The sequence below is a fragment of the Poromitra crassiceps genome (genome assembly GCF_964638095.1).
Source record: "Poromitra crassiceps genome assembly, chromosome: 8".
NCBI lineage: Eukaryota > Metazoa > Chordata > Actinopteri > Beryciformes > Melamphaidae > Poromitra > Poromitra crassiceps.
The window spans coordinates 5078816-5088952 of NC_139629.1; positions in this window are offsets into that span (position 1 = coordinate 5078816).

The window sequence follows — 10137 nt, forward strand, 5'->3', positions numbered from 1 at the left end:
CAGTCTATTGTAAACAGCTTAGAGGAGAAGGTTGATCTTCTACAGTGTGTTCACCAGTCTATTGTAAACAGCTTAGGGGAGAAGGTTGATCTACAGTGTGTTCACCAGTCTATTGTAAACAGCTTAGGGGAGAAGGTTGATCTTCTACAGTGTGTTCACCAGTCTATTGTAAACAGCTTAGAGAAGAAGGTTGATCTACAGTGTGTTCACCAGTCTATTGTAAACAGCTTAGGGGAGAAGGTTGATCTTCTACAGTGTGTTCACCAGTCTATTGTAAACAGCTTAGGGGAGAAGGTTGATCTACAGTGTGTTCACCAGTCTATTGTAAACAGCTTAGGGGAGAAGGTTGATCTACAGTGTGTTCACCAGTCTATTGTAAACAGCTTAGAGGAGAAGGTTGATCTACAGTGTGTTCACCAGTCTATTGTAAACAGCTTAGGGGAGAAGGTTGATCTACAGTGTGTTCACCAGTCTATTGTAAACAGCTTAGAGGAGAAGGTTGATCTACAGTGTGTTCACCAGTCTATTGTAAACAGCTTAGGGGAGAAGGTTGATCTACAGTGTGTTCACCAGTCTATTGTAAACAGCTTAGGGGAGAAGGTTGATCTACAGTGTGTTCACCAGTCTATTGTAAACAGCTTAGAGGAGAAGGTTGATCTACAGTGTGTTCACCAGTCTATTGTAAACAGCTTAGGGGAGAAGGTTGATCTACAGTGTGTTCACCAGTCTATTGTAAACAGCTTAGGGGAGAAGGTTGATCTACAGTGTGTTCACCAGTCTATTGTAAACAGCTTAGGGGAGAAGGTTGATCTACAGTGTGTTCACCAGTCTATTGTAAACAGCTTAGGGGAGAAGGTTGATCTACAGTGTGTTCACCAGTCTATTGTAAACAGCTTAGAGGAGAAGGTTGATCTACAGTGTGTTCACCAGTCTATTGTAAACAGCTTAGGGGAGAAGGTTGATCTACAGTGTGTTCACCAGTCTATTGTAAACAGCTTAGAGGAGAAGGTTGATCTACAGTGTGTTCACCAGTCTATTGTAAACAGCTTAGGGGAGAAGGTTGATCTACAGTGTGTTCACCAGTCTATTGTAAACAGCTTAGGGGAGAAGGTTGATCTACAGTGTGTTCACCAGTCTATTGTAAACAGCTTAGGGGAGAAGGTTGATCTACAGTGTGTTCACCAGTCTATTGTAAACAGCTTAGGGGAGAAGGTTGATCTACAGTGTGTTCACCAGTCTATTGTAAACAGCTTAGAGGAGAAGGTTGATCTACAGTGTGTTCACCAGTCTATTGTAAACAGCTTAGGGGAGAAGGTTGATCTACAGTGTGTTCACCAGTCTATTGTAAACAGCTTAGGCGAGAAGCTCCTGGCTTCTCTTGAGCACAACAGCTTCCAGTGTCATTTTCTAAAACCCTTCATTAATCAGGCGTGGTGACAAACAGCTCACGGATATTTACACCAACAGCCTGGGTGAGAAGCTGCAAGAGGAGGGAGGCTTTACACACTTCCACACTTCAGAGCACTGTTTATGTTCACGGTAAAGGGAGCTGTCCATCAGCAGCACACAGAAATCAGAAACTAGGCGTATATTATCATCGATGTTATAAATGACAAGCCAATTAAGCCTTTCCTAACTGTCAAGTCACATGACACGTACCATAATAAACGTTCACTTAGCATTATGATGCTACACTTGAGCTAATAACGCTGTCAGTGTATTACTGTGGCCTTGTGTCTGGAGGCATACTGTAACTGTACACAGAATCCTCTCTTCAGCCCAGGCAGCAGTGAGGAAAGATGCTGTCACTGACATACTTAGCTAATGGTTCCTGTTGGACTGACACTGCTCCTCCCTCCTCCTGTTGGACTGACACTGCTCCTCCCTCCTCCTGTTGGACTGACACTGCTCCTCCCTCCTCCTGTTGGACTGACACTGCTCTTCCCTCCTCCTCCTGTTGGACTGACACTGCTCTTCCCTCCTCCTGTTGGACTGACACTGCTCTTCTCTCCTCCTGTTGGACTGACACTGCTCTTCCCTCCTCCTCCTGTTGGACTGACACTGCTCTTCCCTCCTCCTGTTGGACTGACACTGCTCTTCCCTCCTCCTGTTGGACTGACACTGCTCTTCCCTCCTCCTGTTGGACTGACACTGCTCCTCCCTCCTCCTGTTGGACTGACACTGCTCCTCCCTCCTCCTGTTGGACTGACACTGCTCTTCCCTCCTCCTCCTGTTGGACTGACACTGCTCCTCCCTCCTCCTGTTGGACTGACACTGCTCTTCCCTCCTCCTCCTGTTGGACTGACACTGCTCTACCCTCCTCCTGTTGGACTGACACTGCTCTTCCCTCCTCCTGTTGGACTGACACTGCTCTTCCCTCCTCCTCCTGTTGGACTGACACTGCTCTTCCCTCCTCCTGTTGGACTGACACTGCTCTTCCCTCCTCCTGTTGGACTGACTCTGCTCTTCCTTCCTCCTGTTGGACTGACACTGTTCTTCCCTCCTCCTGTTGGACTGACACTGTTCTTCCCTCCTCCTGTTGGACTGACACTGCTCTTCCCTCCTCCTGTTGGACTGACACTGCTCTTCCCTCCTCCTGTTGGACTGACACTGCTCCTCCCTCCTCCTGTTGGACTGACACTGCTCCTCCCTCCTCCTGTTGGACTGACACTGCTCTTCCCTCCTCCTGTTGGACTGACACTGTTCTTCCCTCCTCCTGTTGGACTGACACTGCTCTTCCCTCCTCCTCCTGTTGGACTGACACTGCTCTTCCCTCCTCCTGTTGGACTGACACTGCTCTTCCCTCCTCCTCCTGTTGGACTGACACTGCTCTTCCCTCCTCCTGTTGGACTGACACTGCTCTTCCCTCCTCCTCCTGTTGGACTGACACTGCTCTTCCCTCCTCCTGTTGGACTGACACTGTTCTTCCCTCCTCCTGTTGGACTGACACTGCTCTTCCCTCCTCCTCCTGTTGGACTGACACTGCTCCTCCCTCCTCCTGTTGGACTGACACTGCTCTTCCCTCCTCCTGTTGGACTGACACTGTTCTTCCTTGAAATCTTCAAAACTAGACTCAAAACCCATTTATTCTCCCAATCATTTGGTTGTGCTTGATGGTTATGTTTGATGATGTCATTCTCTAGAAATATTTATTAGCTCTTGAGTACATACAATCCTGAATTGCTGAGCGGGCTGTCTCAAGCCAGCAATATCAGTATAAACTTAGACTTGACCTAATTTAAATAATATGGCATCAGTCGACCCAGTAGCCTAGATAGAAAATCAAATAGTTGGTGAATAAACTTAGTCCTGAACTGCTGAGCGGGCTATCTCAAGCCAGCAGTATCAGTATAAATTTAGACTGGACCTAATTTAATAATATGGCATCAGCCGATCCAGTAGCTCAGATATAAAATCAAATAGCTGGTGAATAAACTTAGTCCTGAACTGCTGAGCGGGCTATCTCAAGCCAGCAGTATCAGTATAAACTTAGACTTGACCTAATTTAATTTAATAATATGGCATCAGCCGATCCAATAGCTCAGATATAAATTCAAATAGCTGGTGAATAAACTTAGTCCTGAACTGCTGAGCGGGCTATCACAAGCCAGCAGTATCAATATAAACTTAGACTTGACCTAATTTAATAATATGGCATCAGCCGATCCAGTAGCTCGGTTATAATATCAAATAGCTGATGAATAAACTTAGTCCTGAACTGCTGAGCGGGCTATCTCAAGCCAGCAGTATCAGTATAAACTTAGACTTGACCTAATTTAATAATATGGCATCAGCCGACCCAGTAGCTCAGATATAAAATCAAATAGCTGGTGAATAAACTTAGTCCTGAACTGCTGAGCGGGCTATCTCAAGCCAGCAGTATCAGTATAAACTTAGACCTAGACTACCTAGACCTGAATTAGCAGTATAATATTAGTCATCCTAAATAATCCTAATAAATTTTGATTTGACCTAATTTTATTGTTGTCTATAGAGTTAGTTCCACCTCTGCGCAGATTCCCCCGCTCTCTTCTCTCTCTCCCCCTCAGGTGTCCTTCATTGGCCTGACGTACACCCCACCGCTGCAGCCCTAGGTCCGGCCGTCATCGCCCTAGCCACCTGTCGTCACTCTAGGCCATCTACCCACTACTCCTTCTACTGTCTGACACCCCGGGCTCATCACCATCACCGACCCCTATCCTCATCATCCTGGTCACCTGCTTGCCTAAGGGAAGGGGGGGGCGCCCCCCCAGGCCCCCCCCCCCCCGCCGCCTCATCATCACCTCCAACTCCTATCCTCCCCTCCTCTTAATCATCACCTCCGACTCCTATCTTCCCCTCCCCTCCTCTTAATCCATGTCACCAACGCGGACTCATGGATTCCTCAGATCATCCTCATGAAACTCCCAATCTTGTTACCCCTTTTTGTCACCTAGCTAATTAACTAGTATTCTCTAAACCTACGAACACTTAAAGACTGCATTTTCTATTTCTTTTTGGACTCTACTTTTTAGATTTTCAACTCCCTTCCCTGATCTTAGGATAATTTAAAAATTACATTTTTATATCCCTTCTGTTGGACTCTTTTTTACATTTTCAATTTTCTGTTCTCTTGTACATTTTATTTCCATAATAAACCATTCACAGAGTTTCATTATCGGAAACTCTGTGCATGGTTTAGCCCGGCATCTCTCGGCCTGTCTCGGAGGGGAGTCCCCAGATGGGGGTCCGCTGCTGTGGCCTGGGCGGGCCCGTCCCCCGCGTGGCCTGCTCTCACGCTCTCGGTCACTATGCTGGTGGCTGGGGGCTGGGGGGGCGGGTCGCGTGGGGGCTGGGTCCGTCCGGGCCGCAGCAATTGGCCCCTAGCACAACGACCTCACAAGGTTCCTCCTCAGCCAAGTCACTGGGGCAATCCATGCGGCGATCCATATGGTGGAAAGGTTTTCTTGCGTTCACTGGGGGTGAGGGGGTGCGCTGTGTCCCGGCCTGGCCTTCCCTCCCACGCCCTATGTGGGCGGGGGCCGGGTCGGGGGGCATCGGTGCTCTTCATCACTGGTCGAGGGCTGCCGGTTGGTTTAGAACAGCTTAGGTAGGCGATAGATTAGCTACAGCCTAAGGCTGACCTGTTAGTGTTCAGGCTAAAATCAGACTAGAGCAGGGTAGGATAGGCCAGATTAGGCTGTAGATTAGCTAGATACTATGTCCCAGTTAGCTCTGGTTAATGCTTAGAGTAGTCAGTTGTCTGATCTTCTCCCCCCCCCCTCTCTTTCCCCCTTCCCCCGCTTCTTCCCTTCTTCCCCCTTCTTGTTCTCCTCTCTTTCCATGCTCTTTCCTCCCCCACATCCCACCGCCCCCCCCTCCCTTCTCCTGCTCTCTCCTCATTCTCCCCCCCTCTGCTCCTTCTCCTCTTCTCCCCTATTTTCCTGAATCCCTGCCACTTCCTGCTCTCCCTTCTCTCACATTCCCCCTGCTCTCCTTCCCCTGCACCCTCCCACCTCTCCTTCTCTGCCTCTCTGTCCTCCCCCCTCTCTCACATTCCCCCTGCTCTCCTTCCCCTGCACCCTCCCACCTCTCCTTCTCTGTTCTCTCCTCCTCCACATTTCCCATTTTCCCCCCACCCTCGCCCTAATCCGGGCCCGTATCCTACTCCCTCCCTCCACCCTAGACCCTACCTCTACTCTCTGTCCTCCCCCCTCTCTCACATTCCCCCTGCTCTCCTTCCCCTGCACCCTCCCACCTCCCCTTCTCTGTTCTCTCCTCCTCCACATTTGCCATTTTCTCCCCACCCTCGCCCTAATCCGGGCCCGTATCCTACTCCCTCCCTCCACCCTAGACCCTACCTCTACTCTACCTCCCCTGTACCCTTCCACCTCTCCTTCTCTGTTCTCTCCTCCTCTCTGTCCTCTCCCCTCTCTCACATTCCCACTGCTCTCCTTCCCCTGCGCCCTCCCACCTCTCCTTCTCTGTTCTCTCCTCCTCTCTGCCCTCTCCTCCCTCTCACATTCCCCCTGCTCTCCCTCCCCTGCACCCTCTCCTTCTCTGTTCTCTCCTCCTCCACATTTCCCATTTCTCCCCACCCTCGCCCTAATCCGGGCCCGTATCCTACTCCCTCCCCTCCCCCAACCCTAGACCCTACCCCTACCCTGGCTCTCCCTCCCCTGCACCCTCATCTCTCCTCCTCTGTTCTCTCCTCCTCCACATTTCCTATTTTCTCCCCACCTCCCCCCTCCCCTCCCTCCTCCCTCTCCCTCCCTCCTCCACTCTCCTGCTTTCTTCAAATGTTCAAATGTTATCTTTATTCTGTATATTCTTGTTACTGTGTGTTAGCTAGAATCAGCTAGACATACTTTCTGTGAAGCCCTCTGAGACATGCTTGTGAATTAGGGCTATATAAATAAACTTGATTGACTTGACTTGACTTCCCTCCTCCTGTTGGACTGACACTGCTCCTCCCTCCTCCTGTTGGACTGACACTGCTCTTCCCTCCTCCTCCTGTTGGACTGACTCTGCTCTTCCCTCCTCCTGTTGGACTGACACTGCTCTTCCCTCCTCCTGTTGGACTGACACTGTTCTTCCCTCCTCCTGTTGGACTGACACTGCTCTTCTCTCCTCCTCCTGTTGGACTGACACTGCTCTTCCCTCCTCCTGTTGGACTGACACTGCTCTTCTCTCCTCCTGTTGGACTGACACTGCTCTACCCTCCTCCTCCTGTTGGACTGACACTGCTCTTCCCTCCTCCTGTTGGACTGACACTGCTCTTCCCTCCTCCTCCTGTTGGACTGACACTGCTCTTCCCTCCTCCTGTTGGACTGACACTGCTCTTCTCTCCTCCTGTTGGACTGACACTGCTCTTCCCTCCTCCTGTTGGACTGACACTGCTCTTCCCTTCTCCTGTTGGACTGACACTGCTCTTCCCTCCTCCTGTTGGACTGACACTGCTCTTCCCTCCTCCTGTTGGACTGACACTGCTCTTCCCTTCTCCTGTTGGACTGACACTGCTCTTCCCTCCTCCTCCTGTTGGACTGACACTGCTCTTCCCTCCTCCTGTTGGACTGACACTGCTCTTCCCTTCTCCTGTTGAACTGACACTGCTCTTCCCTCCTCCTCCTGTTGGACTGACACTGCTCTTCCCTTCTCCTGTTGGACTGACACTGCTCTTCCCTCCTCCTGCTGGACTGACACTGCTCTTCCCTCCTCCTGTTGGACTGACACTGCTCTTCCCTCCTCCTGTTGGACTGACACTGCTCTTCCCTCCTCCTCCTGTTGGACTGACACTGCTCTTCCCTCCTCCTCCTGTTGGACTGACACTGCTCTTCCCTCCTCCTGTTGGACTGACACTGCTCTTCCCTCCTCCTGTTGGACTGACACTGCTCTTCCCTCCTCCTCCTGTTGGACTGACACTGCTCTTCCCTCCTCCTCCTGTTGGACTGACACTGCTCTTCCCTCCTCCTGCTGTTGGACTGACACTGCTCTTCCCTCCTCCTGCTGTTGGACTGACACTGCTCTTCCCTCCTCCTGCTGTTGGACTGACACTGCTCTTCCCTCCTCCTCCTGTTGGACTGACACTGCTCTTCCCTCCTCCTGTTGGACTGACACTGCTCTTCCCTCCTCCTGTTGGACTGACACTGCTCTTCCCTCCTCCTGCTGGACTGACACTGCTCTTCCTTCCTCCTGTTGGACTGACACTGCTCTTCCCTCCTCCTGTTGGACTGACACTGCTCTTCCCTCCTCCTGTTGGACTGACACTGCTCTTCCCTCCTCCTGTTGGACTGACACTGCTCTTCCCTCCTCCTGTTGGACTGACACTGCTCTTCCCTCCTCCTGTTGGACTGACACTGCTCTTCCCTCCTCCTCCTGTTGGACTGACACTGCTCTTCCCTCCTCCTCCTGTTGGACTGACACTGCTCTTCCCTCCTCCTCCTGTTGGACTGACACTGCTCTTCCCTCCTCCTGTTGGACTGACACTGCTCTTCCCTCCTCCTGTTGGACTGACACTGCTCTTCCCTCCTCCTCCTGTTGGACTGACACTGCTCTTCCCTCCTCCATGGCTCGCTGGCATGACTCCACTGATATGTAGAGGGCTCTGATGGAAGTCACTTCTTAACTTCTGTGGCGTCAGTGCTCCCCTTCTGACAGACTGTGTGTGTGTGTGTGTGTGTGTGTGTGTGTGTGTGTGTGTGTGTGTGTGTGTGTGTGTGTGCGTGTGTGCGTGCGTGTGTGCGTGCGTGTGTACGTGTGTGTGTGCGTGTGTGTGTGCGTGCGTGTGCGTGCGTGCGTGCGCGCGCGCGTGTGCGTGCGTGCGTGCGTGCGTGCGTGTGTGTGTGTGTGTGTGTGCGTGCGTGCGTGTGTGTGTCTGTGTGTGTGTGTGCGTGCGTGTGTGTGTGTGCATGTGTGCGTGTGTGTGCGTGTGTGTGTGTGTGTGTGTATTAAATGTCTGGCCTCCTTGCATGACTTAACTCTGTCATGGATCACAGACAGAGAGCAGAGTGAGGCAGGGTCAGCATGAAAAGAACATGAGACTTCAAACCAGCCAGTAAAGAAAAGTTCAAATTCCTTTGTTGCATTTCAATGGAAAAGTGGCCTTCCCTGAGAGAGCATACCAACTACTGTACCTACATACATGACATCCTTTCGCATGTATGAAGAAGCGTCCTTGTGGAGACTGTCGGTATAGCGGCAGGAATCCGACACTGTCTCTTTAAGACAGGTGACCTATAGAGAGAGGCAGGTATGAGTTACACTTACTGCAGACGGCACTGACCTAACGCATGGCAGCCATGTCTGGTCTCCTCTCCAAACACTGGCCCAGCCCTCCAGGAGATACCAGAGCCAGGATGGCGCCTCTGCCTCCAACTGGGCCAAACAGGATGAGCTCGCTAGCTAGCACTCCACACTCCTCCAAGGTGTCTCTTGTCATGTGTACAGCCCCCCCCCCCCCCCCCCCCGACCCTGACCCCCCCCCAACATTACATCACTGACCCCGTTCCAAACGGATCACATCACAGGGTCTCCATGTTTCACCAGCATTCACCCGCACTCAAATGTGCGTCTCCCTGTCATCCACTTGACCTGGGGAATTTTAGGTCTGCATGATGATGAGAGATCTTTTTTCAATCCAGTTTTTTTTTATGATTTTTCTCTGATTTTCTCTGAAGTTCCCCCCTGCTGTCCCGGTCGTTGCTACACCCCCTCTGCCGATCTGGGGAGAGTTGTGTGTAGTAGACTAGCACCTGCTTCCTCCGACACATGTGCAGTCTCTCCAGCCGTTTCTTTTCAGCTGACAGCGAGGGGTTTCACCGGCAAGAAATAGCGCGTATGAGGATCACGCGATCCCCCCCCCCCCCCAGGTCCTCTACCCCACGAACAGGCGCCCCGACCGACCAGAGGAGGCACTAGTGCAGCGAGCATACCCTTAATCCCGCTTCCCACCAGCAGACACGGCCAAATTGTGCCTGTATGGACGCCCCGCCGCCGCCGAAGCCAGAGGTAGTACTACTAACACGAGCCTCGAACCTGTGACCCCTCGTGTTGGTAGGCAGGGAATCTACCCGGATGCTGCGCCATGAGAGACTCTTAACCCTGTAGAACCCAGACATAGTAAAACATAAAACATTTGTTTTTTAACCTTTCAGATGGTGTTGTAGGAGGCCTTTGGAGATGATAATGAAGTGTTTGCAAAATAATTTATGTTTTTGTAAGGTTTTATGGAAATAATCATATTTATATCATATTTATAATATAATATTTGGGGAATGTATTTCATAATAACAACTAGGGATGTCACAATATATCGTCACACAATATATCACGATATCAAAACGTGACATTATGTATCGTTGAGATGAAATCTCATATCGCGAGAAAAAGAAGCTGAACATGGTGGCACTGATCTGCATCTGATTGCATGCTCGCTCTCCTTTTCATTGCTTTGTTTGAACAGATGAGGGACGTTACAGACATGGAGGATGAAAATGGTGAAATTACTCAAATTAGCGTGGAGGATGCCCCCTCAACTTACAAATCGGTCGCAAAAAAATATTGTTAAAATATCGTATCGTATCGTTATCGTGAACCCAATATCGTGTATCGTATCGTGAACTGAGTGTATCGTGACACCCCTAATAACAACATATGTAC